This window comes from Haemorhous mexicanus, chromosome 5, assembly GCF_027477595.1.
Source record: "Haemorhous mexicanus isolate bHaeMex1 chromosome 5, bHaeMex1.pri, whole genome shotgun sequence".
Classification (NCBI taxonomy): Eukaryota; Metazoa; Chordata; class Aves; order Passeriformes; family Fringillidae; genus Haemorhous; species Haemorhous mexicanus.
The window spans coordinates 10890018-10911946 of record NC_082345.1 but is presented as its reverse complement, the minus strand read 5'-3'; the positions used below and the strand labels follow the sequence as shown (position 1 = coordinate 10911946).

Sequence of the window (21929 nt, the reverse complement as noted above, 5' to 3'; positions counted from 1 at the left end):
AACAGCCTGTTCACTCTGCAGCCACGTCTGCCCCAGCCCCAGCCCTCCCTCCTGACCCTCGTGGATCACAACGTGATGGACGGAGCTGAGCAAGCACAGGGGCCATGAGGGGTGGGTGCCCATCCCAGAATGAAGTGAAAAGCGAAAATGAAAACCAGTAAAACCAAGCAGAGTCACACCCCAGCTGTGTGGGCAGCTGCTCCAGCCACCATGGGCTGTGCTTGTAAGTGCTCCTTTTCTTCAGTCAGAAACGTGAATTAAAGGGAAAAAAATCCCAAAGACACAAGAATAAGGAGTGGCTGACATTCAGCCTGGCAGACAGTAACTGCATCAACAAGAGCAGCATGAACCCTCACCTGTATTCCACTACTAATGGAATAAATTAATAGGGACTACAGATGTGGAAAGGCTTGCCTTGAATCCACAAGATGCCTAATCCAAATTCAGTGGGGATTTACACTTCCCACAGTCACACGGCCTTCAACAAAGTTAATGGAGTTACAAGTCAAAGGGAATCACCTTCCTCTTTGGTGCAAATACGCCCTTTTCTGACGTTTAACTTTTCAGCATTATCTCTAAAGTACTCTGGGAATTTTCAAAATACACATTCACTTCATTCAGTGAACACCTATTCCCTACTTGTGCTCTTCCTGAAGTTTGATGTTAAAGATTGTATTGCTTTGTAGCTTACGTCACTACAACACACTAGAAATTATTTGGCGAACACAAATTATTAATTACTTGCCCTCACATAGCAAAAAAAACCAAAAAACAATGGTATGTGATTATTTCTTTCAGGTTAATCCTGAAGTGAAGTATTTAATCTGGAAAAAAAAAGATTCTCTGAATAGTTAAAGTATTTAATACATGTACAAAATATTTTAACTTCATATTATGCATTTAGATTTTTGAGGCAGAGAACTAGCCAGGCAGTTAGAAATTGGGAGGCCTTTTGAGTCTGAACTACCAACACCTTTTAAAAATTCTATGTGGAGATATTTTTAAAAAACCCTAGCCATAACATACAGTTTTCCAGAAGTTATATCAGCAGATGGGGGGTGATCTGCTATTAGAGAAATTTTGGACTTCTGATTAACTGTATTGTTTAAGGAAGGTACAAACCCCCAAATCTTACACATGAAATCCCTTTTTTCAGAGTAGCAGGGAGGAAGGAAAATGAAAAAACCCTAATGGGAATTGTATGTGTTTAGTAAGTCACTGGAAATCTCTTCATGATCCAGGTCATGATAATCCAGCCTGTTTCTCCCTCTCCAGGACTTTGGTGCCTGGCTGAGCTCTCCACGCCACAGTGACATCCCTCAAAGCCACTACAGCCCGTTCTGTTTTTCTCTTCTGGGTTTTAAGCCACATGTTGCCTGGGATGGCCAGAGCACAGATGAAGTAACCCCATGTTCATCCAAACCCCTCCTTCCCAACTGGTTTGTGACTGTGGGGTGGTTTTGCCCCCCCTGGATGCCCGTGGTTTCTATGTTTCATTTCTTTGGTCTCTTCAACTCCTTACTGCAAGCACATTTCTGAGAGAAGCAGCAAGTGCAGGGAGGCAGTGGAGGGCTTGGTACTTGGCACTTGCAATCAAGGAGGTTTGAGGAAAAGAACAGAGCAGGCACAACCTTGCTGCACTTCTCTCCTGTGCCATGGTTTTGTCTTGCACCTGCTACCCCACCCTGAGGGATTCCTGGCACAGGGCTTATCACCTCCTCCTCTGGCTCTTCTCACTTTCTCCCCTCAATGGATGCTGAGAATTTTAAGAATCTGAAAGGCTCTGGGCAGCTGTGCACTGAGGAAGGATGCCCACCTGGGCAGCTTCCCACTCACCAGGGCCAGGGCTGGCAGTAACATCAACCACCCCAAAACCCTTTTCACAGGGGATACCCCAGGGCCTGCTCAAAGCAAAAGGTGTAGCAAAAACACTGGTCCTGGGACATCCCCCATGCAAAGGGAGATTGTTCTGTAAAACTGGGAAAAGCAGAAGAACCCCCAAAAACCCAACCAGCCAATCAATCAACTAACCAAAAAAAAACACCCCATACTCTGGACTTCCTCAGCAGCTCCTTTTCAGAACTCAGGAAAATTTTGAAAGCAGATTTTCCAAGAGCTGTTATTTCAGTGAACCTGAACCACAAATAACTCCACAGCTGTTGCACTGGAGATGCATGGATTTAAATCAAGAGAGAAGCAATTCCTCTAACTTCCAGATCATGGAGAGTCAGAGAGGCATTCTTGTCCCACCCAGGCTGTTCCTAAAGGTTTTCTCCCAGGAAAAAATAACCTAAAAGGTCATCTGCTAATCACCCAAATAATGAGATAATAACATTTTTTTCAATGTCAATGAACATACTCAGATTTTTATATATAGATTGTTCTCAAACTCCCTTTTTGCAGTAACATTGAGATCTAGAAATGCTTCACTGTTTTTTAAAGTTAAAACCCAGATTCTCTCAGGTAGGTAGAATGCCCTACCAGGAAAAAAAAAAAAAAAAGAAAAAACCACCAAAACTAAAAAGGCAAGTTATAAGACTTGATGAAAACATAAACTAACAACTGAGGCATCTACACCAGTGTTTCAGTTGGACACTTTCAAGGTAAACCCATCTACACCAGTGTTTCAGTTGGACACTTTCAAGGTAAACCTCTCAGCTGCTCCCACTGCAAAGTTGTCTCAGATGAGCACAAATGAGCATTCACCCACTGAACAAGACCTAGTCCATCAGCCACCCTTGGAATGTCCCAGATGTGGCTGTTGGGTCCTTGACAAAGGATCTGCTCTCCAAACCACCTCCCACCTGGACTCACTGATTGCTAAGGCACACAGAGCCATGGACTTGTGGGGCCCAGAGAGGTTCCTTGTTCCCTACCATCATCCATTGGGAGTAACTTTATGTTTCACTTCTCTGTGCCTGCACCCAGAACTGTGCAAATTCTCTCGTGCCTCCCTTTACGTGGCAGAACAAAAGCACAGGCCAGATTTATCACATGACCCTTCATGAAGCCCAGGAAAGGATTAAGAAAATTAATTGAACGGGTTAATACACATCTGTAACAGGCTATCCTGGTTATGACATTTAGCTTCCCTGACACAAATGAGTTATCCGGTCTCTTCTCTAGAGCAGAGATAAATGTCAACAGATATCAACAATCATGTATTATAAATATGCAATGCGTAATTTTTTTTCCCCTGCTGTTTTGAAGCACTACTGCTTTAGATGACAAGCATGAAATGCTTGGAAACTTTTGGAATAAGATGTTCCGAATCCTCCTCAACTTTTAATAACTTGCAAATTGTGCTGTCACCCACAGGACAGCACCAGAAAGGTGCCTGTGCCAAGCAGCAACAGCCAAAAACCAGTTCCACTTCCCCTGCACCAAGCAGGTTCCACTTCCCACAAAGCAGGCGTTGTAGCTGTGGGGTGTCAATTTGTTCTAGTCAGGCACCGGGGTATTAAATGCAAAATAATGCAAAGGAAAATCTGCAGAAAAACCATCCAAGTTCAGTAAAATCTTACTGAGAGTTCTCAGTGAAAACGATGCTGGCTTCTCTCGCTGTCTGAGAAAGCATGTAGAGCCCACACAGGATATGCTTCCATAGAGGAAGGCAGGATCTGCTTTACAGTAGGCACACATGTGCTAGATAGCTGTTGTTTACTAGGTCATGTTGATTTTGCTTTCAGCTATGTTTTCTTAGGCACCCACATCTCTTCATGTAGGAGTGCCTTAGAAATTACAAAATATTACTCCCACTCAACATGCACTCGTGTGTGTATACATTAGGTCTGTGTGTACATAGCTACAGAGATGCCCACCATAAACAAACATTTGCATCCATGAGCTTTCAGAAAAACAAAGGTATTTTTCCATCCCTTCACAGAGAAGGGTTGCACTCGAAGAAAGCAAGAGCTACATCCTCACTGCTTTCATCCACTCTCATCCCAAAAGTACTTTGGGATCCCAGTTCCCCTGTGCCTCACTTCCAAAGGGACCACACTCAGCACAGCTCTGTTGGCCACCTCCCTCCTGGGGCAGATGGAGAAACAGAACGGGTTCCTGCTCCGCCGAAAGCCTTTCCCTGCAATGCAACTCGCTTGCAACTCAGCATTTCCCCACAGAGGGGCCTCCAAATGCGGATAATTTCACTCTTCTCCTTCCCTGCCTCTGAAGCATCCCTTCTGCTAGCTGTGGAAAAGCCCAGTTTCTTGGAAAGCAGCAGATTCTTGCTTAAGATCGGAATTCCTGTTACGGAAGCTGATCCCGATCAAGCCCTTCCCTTCTGCCTCGACCTCCACCCCACTTTAGGAAACTCGCCTTCCTGGAAATGCCTTGGCTATAAATACAGCCCTCAGAACAGCCTGTGACATTTTTCCCTTTACTAGATAAACTTTCCACTCGCCGAAATCCTCCCACCAGAAGCCAGCACACAATACGACGTGCGGAGAGCCGCGCTCCCCTGGAGCAGCAGGGACCCTGCACTCATCCATCCATCCATCCAGCCATCCATCCATCCCTCTCACACGTGGATTTGCAAATCTATAACCCATCCAAAGGGTTCAGCCCCCCCTGTGCTCGTCCCCTCGGCCCTCCCTGCTCCCCAGCTCGCTGTCACACCGGGTTTGTTTCATTTTGTAAGCGGCGGCTTGTACAGAAGCCACGCAGCAGAAGTTATTAATGCAGCTTTGGTACGGGGAAAATCTCATTAACGTCAGCAAAAGGAGGAAGACTTCTGAAAAGCTCCCAGCTAATTTGCTTTCTTTTAATTTCTTGCAATTACAGTAAGCAGCATAACGCTCTCCCAATAAATGAGTCTTTAGCATTGTGGCAGAGTCTTCTCCCCAATCAATTCTCGCTCAAACTTTTAACCCTTTGCTGGATTGCTGGAGAGCAGAAATGACGCTGACATGCACCTTTCCCAGAACAAATGGTTTTCAGACATTTCCAGTAATTTCTCCACATGGTGGAAAATCCCTGTTTTGGCTGTGCTTTTTTTTTTTCTTTTTAATTTTTTGCTTTGCAGCCATCACAGCAGTACCAAGCTGGTGCTTCCCACATCCTTTGCTTGGTCTAAATTCAGTTTCTTTTACAGTAAACACAGTTCCTAAAGGCTGCAATCCAGTTCTTTTCTGAAAAGAGGTTCAGTGTAGCATATCCCACACACTGGCTGATTTTTAAAACTCGCTGTGTGATCTATTTTCCCTTACTGCTTTGAGAAGCTGAAGACCAACAATTCTATTTCAGACTGCAGCATATTATTTTTACTCCACTGCAAAAAAATTAAATTAAATTTTTTAAAATGAATAATGTTGAAGAATGTTTAAGCATACAGTCTGGAGAGTAGTAAGAGGATAAGGGTTTGGTTTGCTTTGTAAAAAGAAAAAAAAGAAACAAAACCACAAAAGTTATCCTTTCGATAAAGTAGAACTGGATTGGTTCTTCAACCACCAAAAATGCTCCAATAAAGCTAAACCCAAAATTTCATTTACTTAATTTCATTCATAGTGGCAGGTTTTCAATTAGAATGGAAGTAAAAGGGTTGCTGTTGTTGAGGGTTTTTTGCATAAAAAAATTTGATGAAGTGGAATTTTGGAGGGAATTCACATTCTGATTAGCCTTATATGAGATAACTTATTCACATCAAATAAGTTAGAGAAGACTAAACACTATTATTACTATTATTTGATGGCTCTTCCAGTCAATACTACTATTTTTTTTTTGAATTCTCAGATGTGGATTCATCAAAAAAGCTTAGCTTTTCATTTTAATTGAGCTTCTAATCATAAAGGCTCCAACCCAATAAATCCCAACCCGAAATATAAAGAATCTGTTGTTATCTTTCCCCCTACACTCAGACTGACCAATATATTTAACCCATTCCTGTACTAGCTCACAGGGAACCTAGGACAGCAGGAGTGCCTGGGAAGGAGCAGAACACCTGCTTGGACATTTGGAAGTCTCTGCCTGGGTCTAAACATTGTCCAGCCCTCCCAGCAGAGCACACTGCTGTCACTGGAGAGCAGCAGCACGAGAAACTTCTTGCCTTCATAGTTAACAGAGGCCTCTCCACAATAAAAATGACCTATCTGTCCTAGGGACTTCACAAAGGAAGATTAAAAAGCACATCCTGGCTCATTCTAGAATACACTGAGTTGTTTGCAGAGTTAATCAGCACACCAGCACATATGAAAAAACCCTGGTGTACTGATTAAAAATAATATCACAAGTGGAAATTAGGTGGTTAACAAATTGCTATATGACTGAACCTTTGCTGAACACATTTCAGACAAGGGAAGCTTCTTGCACTGATTTGCAAAGCTGCAGAAAACCCCACTCCTGCCAACATTTGAAAATAATTAAGTTGGACCTTTGTTGTCTTTACAAAGAAAATAAGCCAATGAAGATACATTTTTAGCTTATTTTAAACAATACTTAATGACCACCAAGTTTCTTGCATGGACAGAACTGTATTTGCACAGTGAAAAAGGGGGTCCAGCAGTACACACACACATGCACCCAGCCCTGCCCTGAGAAAGGAGTCATGCATCATTTATAGCTACTCTGTGTACTTCATAATGTATGCATGGATGAGCTATACTGAGTGCAGGACACTTAAACTGTCTCATTTGTCCAGGCCACTCACAATCACACAATTAAAGGATGGCCATAAAGAAATCCTCACTCAGAAAGCAGATGGAGAAGATTAATTTCCTTGTTTTCTTAGAAATGTGTCTCCCCCCCCCTCCATTTACAAGTGAAATCCAGGAGTGACAGGGATTTACAGTATTTAAAACAAAAAACAATCAAAAAATTAGAAGTGGGTCAGGAAAAGCAAAGTCAGAGGATTTCACTGGACAAATCCCAGGACTGTCACCCCAGCAGATGTCATTGTCAGGAACCAAACACCAGTTTAAGTTTTCCTCCTTTTTGGGGAGATATGAAGACATTAGAAACATAGATCTTCCTTTCCACTCATCACTACTCCAGCATTTTAAAATGAGCTCTTATTTCATCTTGGAAACATAGAGCACCAAACAAACATTTTTGGTGGTGCAGTCAGTAGGAGAAGGTCCCTTCTTGCCACCCCTTCCTGTTCAGGACCCAGAGCTCCTCAGCTGCCAGGAGCATTAGAAAACCCATTCTGTCATACAGCCAGAAATTTCTGCTCTCACTCAGAACACTGAGCTCGCTGTGCTCCCAACAAAGCCATGTTCAAAACAAGCACTGGCACGTGCGTTTATATGAGATGACTGAATGGCCCTGCAGGTTGATAAAAGGTTCTGGAGTCTTTCAGATACAACTAAAGTCATCAGTTTCAACCCACCCTGTGTCAGTGGTGTCTGGAACTGGCTGCAGCAGGAAGACTGCTCTGTTCCATCTCACAGAGTCAGCAGTACCACTCTATTCCCTGGGAGACAAATACACACACTGTTTTGGGGTGCTCTGCACAGTCAGGACAACACTGGTGGTATGGATTGTGATACATTCTCCATAGCTAAGTTTTAATTGAAAATATTCTCCACGTTACCAGTTCCTACAATCCCATGAATCATTTGCCACAGCCTTGTGATCTTATGGATGACACTTCAGTGTCCATGAGAACATGCTGGAAGAACCCATTCCTTCCACATCACGCAATAAACTCCTGATACTGTTAAATCTGAAGATCATACCTGAAGAAGTAGTAAATATAAAAACCCCAAAAGAATACCATCCATCTGGAATCTGCCCTTCTATCTCCCATGGCCATGACCAATCCTGCCAGTCAACTTTCCCACATAAGCTCAATATTAGTACCCTCAATCTGCCACAAAAGACAGACATAGAAACACACATTTCCCATCCTGTTTGTTTGTATATAAATGATTAGCCGGAAGGAAACAAAACCCTATTTTGCCTGAAACTTGTTTCTGAGAGCAAAGGTCTAATCAGGCTGGAGAACCCCAAAAGATATGGCAAAACCAACTGTGAAGTCATACTGAAATAAAGCACGCTTTGGATTAAACCTCATTTTACTGGGATCTTCAAACCTCCTACGGGCACTCAAACTGGTCTGGTTTTAGCCCATTTTAACAGCCTCACACTGACCACTTCAAAACTTATTAACCTGGTGAAAAGTACACCTTAGGCTTTACTTTCTAAACAGTACCAAGCTGCTCATCAGCCTTTATCAAAATGACAGAGAAATAAAAAGTGATCCTCCCTGCGTGAACTACAGGCTTTGCCCCAGCCTCGCTGAGGTGGCAAACCCTGCTGGCTTGCTCCCATTCACACAGACCTGCACATGCTCAATAACACCATTGATTTTGTTTGTGCAGGCAGAGAGAATCCAATTTTAAAAAGCCACATTGATTCCCACCCATTAAAAACAGAGCAAACTGCAGCATTTGCTAAATGGATAGAAAAAGACTGAGGTCAGGATGGAGGGGTGGGAATAATGTCATTACGCTGAGCTTGTTCTGAAGGACAGAATTACAAAAACAGACAATAAAATTTGACTTTTTATTATTTGTTGTAGTTTCTAAATTACAAAAATAGCAAGTCAACAACAGAGGAGTGCCCAGGCACAGTGACAAGGGATGCACAACAGAAGGCATCCTCGAGCGTGGAGCTGTGATTAGCTGCATTTGGAGCATGAAGACACGCACACAGTGAAAGAGGGCACAGACACAGGAACTGAGAGAGAAGCCCTACGACTATCTGCAAGGACCTTGTCTGCTTTTCAGTTTTTGTTTTAGCACATTAAACAAACAGAGCCATCACACAGGTCACTGAGGATCTTCCTTCTGCAACCGTGGCCCCAGCTGCACTGCACACAAAAACTATTATTATTATTCTCTAATGGCTGCACCTTTTGGACAATGATTCAGTGTTTTGGGGTTTTTTTCCCTCCTTTTGTGCCACGCCACTTAGTCTTTTGCTTCATTTTATGTTTTATTTGCACACTCTTGAAATCTTCATGTAGTGACTAAAAATTCATGAGGCAGCCTTAAGTAGGAGCCCCCGCTTCCCTCCCTCCCCTTTTCCTACCCGTAGCAAGCAGCTGAGGAGGCACTGGGCACATGTCGGTGCTGCCGCAGCAGCAAGGGGGTGGGAGAAGCTGCAGATGGGGAGGGAGATGCTGCTGCAGCCCTGGGGGTGCCTCCTCATCCTGCATCTGGGAGCACAGGCTACAGACAGCGCTGGGCACTGAGGCTCAGCCATGCCCAGCAAACACATCCCAGAGCAGAGAAACTCCGTGCTCGATGTGCTGGTTGTGCTTCAGCTGCACACCACGCACTGCCTGACCATGAGCCTGCCCGTGTGCTGCACAGCAGTCATTCACCTCCTCAACTTCAGTCCAACAATACCAACAGGCAAGTGCTTGCTAGCATTAGTGAGGCTTTCATAATTGGTCCCAGCTGGTTAGCTGTAACACCCCTTGTTGTTGAGCAACTACCTAGTAAAGCTGTCAGACATCCCCTGGTTGCATAAGGAGGGTTAGTATCTTTATTAATTACGGGCTGCCACCAGCCTGTGGCACTCTCCACAGATAAAGAAAGCCTTTAAGCTCCTGGTCAGCCAAGGCCTCGCTGGAAAATCTTGTGCCAGCTTCAAGCAAAGCAAGCTCAGGCTGTAGCCACAGCAGTCTCCTGCCTTTGCTGCCAGGGCTCCCGGTCCCCTCTGGCTGCCACGGGGGCTGCTGCCAATGCCAGCTACTTTCCAGCTCTCTGGCCACCACGTGGGCATGCAGGAACCCTGGCTCACTGCAAGGCACGTGGGCATGCACAGTCAGAGCAGGGCAGACCTTTCAAAGCGTTCTGCAGAAATGCAGCCCAGTGCCTGGCTGCGCTACCGACCAGCACCACGACAGCAGCAAATACTACAGCGTGGCACAGCTCCAAAATGCCAGGCAAGGCAACACAGGACCAAGGAAATGCACTGCTCCTGGTGGGGAAGGAAAAACCCAACCATGTGGATCTCTGAAAAGGAAAAAGTGTGGAGGAAATATCATGGAAGTGGCCATTTCACAGGATACTTGAGCATACCTGTGGCTCTAAAAAGCTCAGTCAATGTTTGCAGCCATCCCCACTCCCCACAGTCCTCACTTGCCAGGCAATTTGATCTGTGTGATACAGCAAGTCAGAGACATTTTCTGCCAAAAACCAAGCACTGGGCTCTTCTTTCTGTGCTGTCACTGTGCTGCTGTGACAGCCCCTTCCAAAAGCAGTGACTAGAGTTATATCCTGCACACAGGATTCTTACACAACTTCAAATGTCATTTTGTGGGCAGTAATCAGATCCTGTAACCCCAGGCTAAGATAAAAGTTGTGAGTGTGTCTAGGAGCTGGAACTCAACAGCTGCTCAAAAGCACACACCTTGAACTGGAAATGAACCTCTTCAAATCCCATGTAAGACCAAACCCAGGCTAGGGCTGCAAGGAGTGATCTGTCTGGCCGTCTAGAGCAACTCTGACCTTTGCCATCCTCTGTTTTCATCTGAACCAACCTCTCATATCCTGGGTTTGCTGCTGCTGCTTTTTCTCTCTCTGACTTCTACTTTGCCTGCCCTTCAGAGCCTGAGATAGCCATCAAGGTGCTAGAAAAAGATCCTGACAACTTGCACGGGGCAGACATTGCTGCACTTCTAGAGCTGCTGGAAAAGCAGCTGGCAATTCCTCCCTTCTCTGATGAGGGGGCTGGAGGCTTGGGTTTGTACAAGGGCCACTGGCACTCAACAGCAGCTCCCCACCAAAGTGGCCCAGGGTGGAGGCTGTCAGTTGTGCCTTGATGCTTAGCTGCCACACTGCAGATGGATCCTCTTCCCAAGGCACGAGCTATCCCCCATGCACACACAAACAGCAAATCCACTGCAACACTTCCTGCTCATCACCACCATTTCCCATTTGGGCAGCAATTCAACACATGCTTTAACATTACCCATGCCTCTGAAAGCCAAGAGGGGCATTCACATAAACTTAATCTTAGTTACTCTTGCTGGATCATAGGTACTGATGCTGGAAGGTAATTCTCTAAATCCAATGTAAATGTTTGAAGTTCATTCCCAAAGGATTTATGTAGACATAAACATACAGATTAAAAACAAGCAAGACGTCGTGAGCTTTTTACTACCTCCTAAAGTAGCCAGGCACATGGATATTTTATCTCTCCTTTTGGATCTGCTTTCTTCCAATGGTACAGTTCAGGGACTTCATACAGATCAGAGGCAGAGTTCAGGCTAGCACTGACAATTTCATTAGAAGAAAAAAAAAAAAGAATTGTGTTTTCTTATGTTCTTTACTCTTTTATTGCTACTTTCAAAATGAAGAACAGACCCTACCAAAGTGCTAAGGGCTGAAAACATAACTCTAAATGATACAGGAAACTCAACTTTGTGCCAATCCATTTTTATCCTCTCTTTGTGTCCATAACAAAGCTGAGAACAAGAGCCAAACAATGGAGAAGAAAGAATAAATTCAACATAATTTTTTTTGCTGAAAGTAACATCAGCAAAAATAACAAGAATCCATTCAAAGACAGAATCTTATCTTCCAACACAGTTAACATGCCTTTCTTTCTGTCCCTCATTATATATCTTACACATCAAGCTGTACTTTGACCTCCTTACAAAGGAACACATTTGGAGTCACCACATCCCTGCACCCATATTGGCATTGCTAAGTGAAATCCAGCCCATAGTGCATTCTCTTCTCTGCTCCCTCACACACCTGCCAAGAGGAGATAGGTTATCAAATGAGCCTCCAGAAAAGCATTTCCAGAAACAGCAATTGACTACTTCCTGCTCTTGCTTGTGCTCATGCAGCCCTTCAGAATCCAGTCCACTAATTTAACAGGCTAACAATGACATGAGTTGTGTTTTTGACAGCTATGGGGATGAGATCACTTAGATAAGCTTTATTTCTGATACAGGCCATCACCATTACTTCCTTTTATCTACTGAAATCAACTGGCAATATTTCATCATTAACTTTTTAGCCCAGGAGCCAGCAAATTCGTCTAGGCTCAGCTGAACCTGTTTACATTTTAGATTTCATCTGCCCCTCTTAATACTTTTGCGAGCATCAAAGAAATACTCCATTTTCCTCTTGGATGACTATTCTCTGTTTGCAGTCTCCCACTGGCAAGTAAAACACTCTTAAAACTAAATATATTGAGACTTTTCTTAACTCATCAGATGCTCCTTCTCCCTGCCACCCCCCTCCCAGACCTTGAGCACAAAGCTCAGCATAGAAGCAACTATTGGAAACACAAATTCTTACCCTGGTGAATCCAAAAAAGGCCATCAGCTTTCCTTCTGTATGCCAGCTGTCACATCAATACGTGTGCTACCCCTCATTGTCATATGCACTGCTACACCCTACCACCCCTTTGTTCAAGGGCCTCAGCCACAAAAATCTTTGTGCACGAGGTGCTGTAAACACAGCAAGCACAGCATTCCAGAAGAACAGCACAAGGGAAAGGGTACAGACACATCTAGACTGGAGTGCACAGGCAGAAAACATGGTGTTGCTCAGCAGCATTACCACAAGCCATCCAACTATCCTGTGTGCAGTTACAACAACTCAGAGCAGTGCAGCTCCTCCTGATGTCAGCTGAAACACTGCTAACTTCTCCTTGTCTGCCTCAATGTGAGCACAACCATCAGCTGCTAGAACATACAATTCTCCTTATCCTCAAAAGGCTTTAGCTGGTGACCTTAAGCTAAGTCACTAGAGTTATCTGAAAACTGCCCCAAGCTTCTCACAAAGATAGAAATTCTGTGATGACAGTATAAAACCTTCATCAGTTTTCATGTCTTAGCAGGCCTGGGGTATTATACTTGTTTTTGAGAACTTCAGCTACATATGGCAGTGGTTGACAAAAACCAAAATAATGACAAGAAGTTAACCCAACTCTTTGAACCATAGAATTTTCCATTCAGAGTCACTTCAGTTAGATTCAGATCAATTCCACCACGTCTGCCCTGCCTCTCTCCCTGAGCAGAAGCCTTTGAAGACAAACACTAGATTTGGTAGTGGGTAGAAGCCTGCTACTCTCTGGCTAATGCAAAGCAGCAGAAGCAGCAACAGAACCTGGACGTCCACCCAAGTACTGTCCCATGCAGTCACAAAGGTAAAACAAAAAATTAAAGGTAAAGCAAAATGACTCATGTCTGTGCAGGTAAAACAATGTCTGCAATTACCTTTGTCCTTCAATAAGCAAAAAGAAAAGGTCAAGCTGCTACTCAGGGACTCACAGATTACCTTCCAGCCCATCACAGGAGAGGGATGCTGTCCTGATGGAAATTGGCTATCTCTGGCCTTGATGTCTCCAAATAGCAAGAAGGGTAAAACTTCATCTTCTTTCCTCCTACACCTTTCCTTATATGGGAAACAGCAACTTCCAGGTAACAGTGGTCTGTAAGGGGATTCCTCCTCTGCCCCTCCCCTCTCTCACTTCCTAGAGCCTCTTCCTTTTTACTTCTTCCTCTTAAAACCATGAATCTCTCACTGTGTGTGACAGATTATATATATAGAGAGATATAGATATAATTTGTATGGATGCCTTTCTTCTTCATTTCTTTTTTCCTTGTAAAGCACCACAGAACAACTCCTGTATGATCTGGCCTGAAAGGCAAAGGACATTTCCTTGACTGTCCCTCTGAAACAGGTAACAGCTGTGGCTATAACTCAGCTTAAGTCAGGCCACAAGATTAGTGTTTTTCAAGCAAGATAGCCACTCTCAGCTGCTTGAGAGTTACTCCTTTCACCCAGCATGACCTGGAGTAGGAGGTGGCTGCTGAGTCCCCACCTGAAATAAGGTGCCTTTACACGAGCTTAGGCTCATTTGAGGCATCAGTGCAGCAAATGGTTTGAGAAGACAGAACCTGGGGACTGGGGTCATGTTATTCAAGGGTCTGAAGCTGGGGAATGTATAACCCCATACTGCTTGTGGCATCTTCAGGTAATTTTTCTTTTCTGGTAATGACTCATTCATTTATAAAGCAACACCAGTCACTTTTCTAACCTCATTGCTAATAAGCAGCAGAGCAGAAATACTTTCTAACCAGAAAATGCTCTTCAGTGTAATTCAGCTTTTCAGCACTGCTGTGCTGGGGCCTAAAACTTGTGAACCTAATGAATGCACAGGCATCCACGGTAAGCCTTTTCCATGTTACACTTACATCTCTTGCCTGCACTGAGCAAATGTACAGGGGGAGGTAAAAACCTGATAGGATTTAAATACATGGTACTTGAGCAAAGTATCCCTGAAATCCTGTGCAAACTGTGCTGCTAATGCTTTTTCATACTCAGGAGAGGATGAGGAGTCTCACTGCTCATAATTCTTTTATTTTCACACTTGGAGCACCGATCTCATCCCAACAGCCCCCAACCTCCTTTTGCTTCTCAGCAGCCACCTCTGCCCTTGGCCAGCTACTGCCCTGACCCAAATACACACCGAAATAAATGTAGGAAGACATAGAAAATGCTACTAGAGTATGAGTGTGACTGCAGTGCACTCTCCTTCACTGGTCACCTATTGCTGGAGTTACATCTGTGGTCACCACACCACTGCTCCTATCAGCTGCTGCTGCTGTTTTGGCATTGGAGCTGAAAAGAAGAGCACCCTCTCCCTGCTCTGCTTCCTCTGCACTTGGTGAGGAAGTGACTTGAGTGGGAGGAGAGAAAGGAGGGCAAAGACAAAACCACTGAAGTAAGCAGCTAGAAGCAGAGACCAAACTTTATGCTTTTCATACACGGGCAAACAGGTGGCTCTGATGGCAGCTGGCTCTTTGTAGCCCTGTGAGTTGTACCTTCACTCACATTGTCACTGCAGCTGCTTGTCACTACACTGAGCTTGGTCACATCCCAGCCCCCGAGCTGAGCACAGGTATCCTTACCAAAACACTGTGTGTCTTTTATGTACTACAGAGATGGAGTCTGAAGGGCTACAGCCAACTGCTGCAATAAGAGGGGTTTGATTTCTTGTAGGTAAATAGCTCTTTTTAAGTAAAACAAGCTGGCTATTTGTACCTGTTTCAGGCTTGCCCTGGTACAGTAAATACAAGAGTGACCTTGATTTTTCAGATCATTTCACCAGGCTGCTGCCTTAACAGAACTTACTGTGCTTATAAAGCTTAAGAGAAGAAAAATAGACAGCAGGAAATCCTGTGACAGGCTTGTTTTGGTGGTGATGAGAGAGAAACAGTAGCAGAAGAAGAAAGGAAAAAACCAACCCACCAGAAAACCCATAAACCAACACCTGTAGCCAACCTACAAGTGGGGAAGGTGTGACTTCCAAGTCACTCCCTGATCCTCACAATGTTACTGAAACTACTCTGAGAGCAAGTGCAAAGAAGGTAGAGATTAGTTTAGGATTCTCTGCTGGGTTTAAAAGAAGAAGGTTTGTGATGTTCATGTTAGGAGTTCCCAGATAACTTCAGGTGGTAATACACAGACTGGTAAGAAGTGTTTTTTCACACTGCCTCCTCTCTGCAGGCCCTGAAAGAAAGCACATGGGAACACCTCCTTACCCCATTTGAAGGGTTATTTGTTTCCAAACTGTAAGGTATTGCTTCTGGGGAGGTCAGCCCCAGGCGTGGGGCTGCGTGGCACTGGGTGGTGCCAATGGCCACAGAGGGAAGGTTTGCTTAAATGGGTCAGTTTTGGAGTAGAGGGGGTGGAGGGAAATGGGAGCACAGTTCTAAAATCATGTCCCTCTGGAGGAGATGTGGAGAAGGATGAGGTGAGTTACCCTAGTTTGGGCAGGACCTGTGTTAGACCACTGAGCCTTGGTCAGCAGCCACATCACCATGGCTCTGCTCCTGCTTCTGTTCCCTGCCTGCACAGCACTGCCTGGGTTGTGGGCAATGCCCCTGAGGGTGAATGGGGCTGCTTGCATCCAGAGGACTGCCTTTCCCTTTGTGGGGATCACTGATGAGCTTAAAAGCTGCAGCAGCCTTGGGAAAATGACATTAACCTTTTTCTCCCCAAGTTTAGTTTGCTCTTTTACACCAGAACCAGAGCCCCTCACCTGAGGGGTAGCACCAGCTGATGGAAGAGCAGTGCTTCCAACCCTGGTGCCTGCCTCTGGCTGTGCTCACATACTCATCTCTGATCCAAAACACCCTTAATGAATTGATCCCTGCCTGTGGACACAGAGGTTCCTTTCTTTCCAGCCACCAGGACAAAACTGAGATGTGCAGGAGTAATTATTGTCAGCGCCCCATCTTTGCCATACAGGAGCTGTTTCCAGAGAGAGGAGGGGGGCTGAAGGGATTGGCTCAGCACTCACTTGTGATATTTGATTTTCCACCTCTCGGACACAGATGAGGTAAAAGGAAACAGCAGGAGCCTTCTCCCTTCCTAGGTCTACCAGAGCCTTCTCTTTGCTGGAGAAAGGCTCCCTGTCAGGTGCCTTGCAAACAGACCTTTGTTACAAATCTTCTTGGGCCTGGAGGCACGTAACTGGGCACATTTTATTCCCTTGGTTAATAAATAAACAGAGTCCTCCTGTGACAGACAGCCTTTCTGACTCCACACAGGGATGCAGGGCTCCTCTGGGAGCAGGGCCAGCGACACAAGCTGGAGCTGGGCAGGAAGGTGCTGTGGCAGCACAGGGAAAGGGGCACATCACCAGCTTTGAGAAGATAAAGGAAGAGCTGGCCTGTCTGCTCAGAGGAAAATAAAAAATACTTAGGGAAATAGTAAGAGGGTTTCAGCAGAGAAAACACTAGGGAGGGTCTAGTCTGAGGAGATTGTTTAGGCTGAAATACAGGTTTTTCTGTTTTAAATTAGACCCCAGGTAGGGAGTACAGACACAGTGAATCTCCAGTTGGATGCACCACGAGCACAATGTTGGTTTGCCTTCCCTTCTCTGAGGTGACTTACACACAAAGGAACTTAGCAAAGAACTATCTTTGCTTGAGTTCTGTAAAACCAAAAACCAACTTGGCCTGACCATCCCAAAGGTGGGTCAAAGCCAAAAGCTTTCAGCTAAATGTCTCTTGCTTTCCAAGACTTGGTAGTCTGGGTACAATAAAGCTGACATTCAATTAACTCTGATGTTGGTTTTGAAAAAAAAAATCCTGTTGAATTCTGATTCAGAAAAAAACAACTTCAAATTCCAAGGGTCCTTGGGAAAGAAATTAACAACTGCTTAAAATAGTGTAGCTTGAAGTCTGCTTTCCTCCACAAAGGAGGAAATGTCTTCTGCAATGTATTGCCAGTTTTGCAAGCCCGCAGTCCTACCAGGGGTGATTGGCACCACATGAAACTGAGCTTAGACTTCAGCAGTGGACTTTGTGGTTTCAATCCAGTCCCTACAAGAAACTTTCCTCCTCAAACCATCCTGCTCTTTACCTTGGAGAGGCAGAGTCAGTAAAGCAGTGAATGTTGCAGGTAGGAGTGAAACAGACTGGCAGAACAATGTGGCTCCCACAGCTGTAAACACAGTCAAATCTGAGATAGAGATGTTTTTGCAAGTCCAGAATGGCAGAGGATTTTGAAATATAAGTGCATTGAAATATAAGTGTTATACAAGGACATAGCAGATGCCAATTCAGTGAGCAAACAAAAAAGCACAGCCCATCCCTGTGTCATTACAACAGCCTCATTTAAAGGGCAGTTTTGACCAGAATGACACATTTGTGAGTCACACAATGGGGAACAGGTTGTGACTTTGCTCAGAAATCTACCTTGCTTTGGCTTCCTGTCAGCAGGGCTGAAAGACCAATACCTGCCGTGGCACAATGTCCATGTGTGGCAAGAGGGACCCAGTTTAACCCCCTGTATCCCTCAGGACCTGCTCTCACCCAGCTGTGCATGCAGAGCCAGTTAAAAGCCACACCTGCACACAGCCTCCCTGCACACTCTGCACGGGCAGTGGGCAACATGCACGTAGCCTTTATGCATGCATGTTTTCTTATAGTGTCTAAAACCAGACTGATAAACACCTCTTCAAACTGGTAGTCAGCTTAATTCTCTGTTATCCAAACATTTCATCAAAGGCCACTTACCTACAAAGCAGATACCTCAACCCAAGCCAGACAAGCCACATACCTTCTGAAAACAGGGAACCAAACCTGAATTTATTTGCTAATAGTGAAGGGGTGACAGCCGTTATTTTATATCTGCAATATTTTGCTAATTCTGAAACTCTCATAAGGTGATTACACCATTAATTAGCAAAACACTGTCATTCCCGAGGTGCCAACACAGCAGCTGTTTCAGCTGAATAGCAAAGAAAAGCCAAGAGGGCAAGGTAACAAAGCTGGGAGTGCTCCCATGAGCAGCCCAACTGCTCCGAGCACCCCCACGCTGCCAGCCCATGATAGGGAAGTGCTCCTGTTCCAACAAGGGATGACTTCAACTCTCCCTCTACCATCCCAACCACCCCAGCCTCCCAGAGGGCTGTACCCCCTCCTCCACCTGGGTGCATGAATGGGGGCTCCAACAAAGGGCCCATCTGTTGCAGCCTGAGCCCGCTATTTCTCAGGATATGGGTCCTCCCAGGAAGCTGGTCACACATAGCTGATCAACCCAGAAGGGATCTCTCTGGTCATTCCTTCCTCTCACCCTCTGCAAAAGGGAGATCATAGAAACTACCTCAATGATCTGCCCTTCTAACTGCAGCATGAAAAGGAAAAGAACCAAAGTAAAATCCCAGGAAGATGCCCTGTGATGCAGAGGCTATCACAGCTTTTTGATCCATTAACCTGTGAACAGGGCTTCATTTCTAGCTTAAGCATGTCTGGCTAAAACTGCCAAGTGCAGAGCCCTGCTCCTGAACTCGGAGCTGGGCAGAGCAGCCTTCCATCATCAGCTTCACTTCCTCACCTTTTCCTTCAGGCACCTCCAGACCATGGCTGCACCACCACAAACCTCCCTGAAGGGTCAGTGATCAGGCCCAGGTTGATGCAGCTGATGGTAAGGGACAAGATGAAGGACTGTGGTGACCAGGGGGACAGGCTGGGACCCCTCTTCAAAGTAAGGGATGTTTGGAGGGCCACCAGTGAGGTCCTACACACACTGGCTAAGGATGCCACAAGAGAAACAGTTTGCACCACAGCAAGTTTTGCACCACAGGCTGCAGATGGGTGGGCAGAAGGAGGATGATCCTCTTCACAGCACTCCCCCTTTGAGATGACGACTGTGACCACAGGCTGTGGCTGTGATGTCCTTTGTCACGTCAGGCAGGGGCCATGGTGTCACCCTGCTGGGGCTCATTCCCTTCTCCGGAGGCCTGCAGCAGGCACTGGAGGCACAGCAGCGCTGCCTTCCCAGAGAGGGATTCTTGGCAGTGGGGCAGTTCCTGCAAAGCCCACCTTGGGATGTCATGTTCTGCCTTCCACAGGCTCCCTGCAGTCAGGAGCAAGGGAGAAAGATCTCCTGAGTAGTACTTGTGGCAGCAGATCTACCTGGGAGGAGGCTGTATCCTCTTAAGAGGGTTGGGAGCTAAATTCTGCTGGACTAAAGACATTTTGATCCCATTTTTGATATTTTTCATCCCCCTCTGTCACCTCAATTCCATGACCATCCTTCCAGAGTGCATTTGCTTAGAAACATCCCTGGTGGGACAGAAAGAGTTCTGGGTTTGGGGCACCCAGCTCCTGAGAGCCCCAGAGCAGTGCCAGCAGCACAAGAACATCTGCCCACCATTCTTCCCACAAGAAACTGGGCCAGGGATCCTGCTCATCTTCAGAGCACCTTACAGCAGCAATGGCAAATCACCCATGGAAAGTCTGCAAGCAGCCATGGGGCTCTCTGGTTTATGCTGGGTTATGCAGATTCAGGTCAAGAAAAAGCACAGAGTTTGTTTAAAGACATTTTGTCTTCCACGTTTGGGAGAAGAAAACGGGCCTATCATTTACAGGAAGAGGAAAGGCCTTACATTGCTCTGAGAAGGAGCAGGATCCTACACACCTTTCAATCCTTCAAAGGATTTGGCCATCACATTCTCAAAAGCAGTGACAGGAAAAAGAAAAAGCAAGCTGTTAATAAAATATGGAAACAGCTTAGGAATTTGCTTGTTAAAGTCCATGATAAAAAACCTCCAGCTGAGATCCAGCCTCTACTTTATAGTCCCCCTGTGCTCTGCTTCATTTTTCCTTAAATGCATGGGGCACAGGGCTTCTATCTCTCCTCTAGCATGACTGCTTAGAGTCTGAGAGGTTTCACTAGTCTGAGGAAACTTCTCCTTCACATCCAACTTAAATGTGCCATTTCTTGAAGTCATCCCCTTGTCTTTTATACTCTAGCAAGCAGAACAAGTGTAAATTAAATAGAAGACACATGAAATCTTTATAAAGCCCAGTGTTTCCCCTAGCATGAAAGTTCTTTCTTTTTAGAGTGGAAGGGGTCTTTACTCTGTGCTGTATTTTCCCCATCAGAAAATGAACAGGAACATAAATTTTCCTCATGACTTGAATTTAGCTTAATCAGCAGCCCCCCGCTGATGTAATTCAACCCAATGGGATTTTTCTTTTTTTTTTCCTGGTGAGCTGCTGCCCCTTTTCCCCTCCTCCCACCAATTCAGGCATGGAAAACAAGGGAGGAATTAGACAGACAGAACTTTTTATCTATCAAGCTCCAACTTCAAACTGGGCAGGAATAATATTTAAAATATAAAAAGCAAATTTTATGAAGCTTTTTCCTCCCCAGAGACTGCCACAGAAGTATTCCTTGTTTGTCACTGAGAATGAACCATTTTCCTCTTTAATTTCTGCTTTCTGTCACATATTTCATTTTGGCTGCCCCTTCTGTCTTTCAGCTAGGGACATAGGCTGCTAACACAGAATCACAGGTAACTCAACAACAAAATGCCTGTATTATCTTTCTTTTTTTTATCCTAGTCTGTCAGGTAATTGCAACTCTAAAAGCTTTTGCATATTTACCACAGAAACATGTCTCTCCTGAAGGATGGGACTGTCATCAGGTAGAATATCTTATTTAATAAGCCTCTTCTAAGGTATAAACTAGGGCTGGGGATTTTTTCCTGGCCTCCTTCAGAGTGAAGGACAAGCAGATAAAGATCAGCTGCTGCAGTGCTACACTGTCAAAGTTCCTGTTCCTGTGAAAATTAACCCTCTCCAAACTCAGAGTTCAGGTAGGCTTTGCCACTGTGAAATTAATGAAGTGGGAAAAGGGTCTGTTATCAACTCATGTTGGTTTTTCAACCCCAGTTCTCACCATGTATGAGACAGATTTCTTCTCTATTTACAAACAGATCAACTACCCAGCTTTTTTGTAACCCATCTGATGAGCCGTGGATGCTGCCAGAACTGATTTTCATTAAATCCATCATGAAGGAGGATTGGATTTTCTCTCTTTTCCCCTGTTTCACAGAAATACAACAACAAAAATGTGGTCTGAACATTTCTAAATTCAGCTGTTATCTAAAGGCACATTCCCTTCACCCCCTTCTCTGTTTCGTCCCACCCCTGAAGTAGCAGTAGAACTGCTTTTCTCAGTCCCTACGATGCTAAATCAAGCTGACTGCTACCAAAGAGGGATTCTGAGAATATCTGCAAGAGAGACTTTGTGTCTTGGAGTCAAGACAGAGGGCAAGGATGCCCTGCCAGGGGATATGAAAAGAGGCTGCTCTGATGAAACTGTTCAACAGGCTGAAGAGGAATATACTGGTTCACACATTTCACTTCAGGCACACCTGTGCTGAGGTCACAGCTCCATGCTAGTACGTAACAAAGCACTGTGAGTGGGAATCAACAGACAACAACAGGTCCTCTCACTCCAAGATCAAATCACTGACAATACTTGACTGGAGGAGAGCTGACAAGAACCAGCCAGAAGACTCTCATTGACTCAGAGCCTGTGTGAAAACACACCCTTGACAAACCATCTTCTGCATCCATGCACTTTTCCTGTGGGCCAACCTTACACTTGTTAAGTCCCTGGTTTCATGTATGAGTACCGACTGGAAGACAC

At 45.0% G+C, this 21929-nt stretch overlaps 1 protein-coding gene across 2 annotated transcripts in view; it reads right to left on the bottom strand.

The window, feature by feature from the left end:
- HIPK2 (homeodomain interacting protein kinase 2) overlaps positions 1-21929 on the bottom strand; it is a 137741-nt gene that overhangs the window by 72772 nt on the left and 43040 nt on the right. The gene's annotated exons all lie outside the window — the stretch shown is intronic.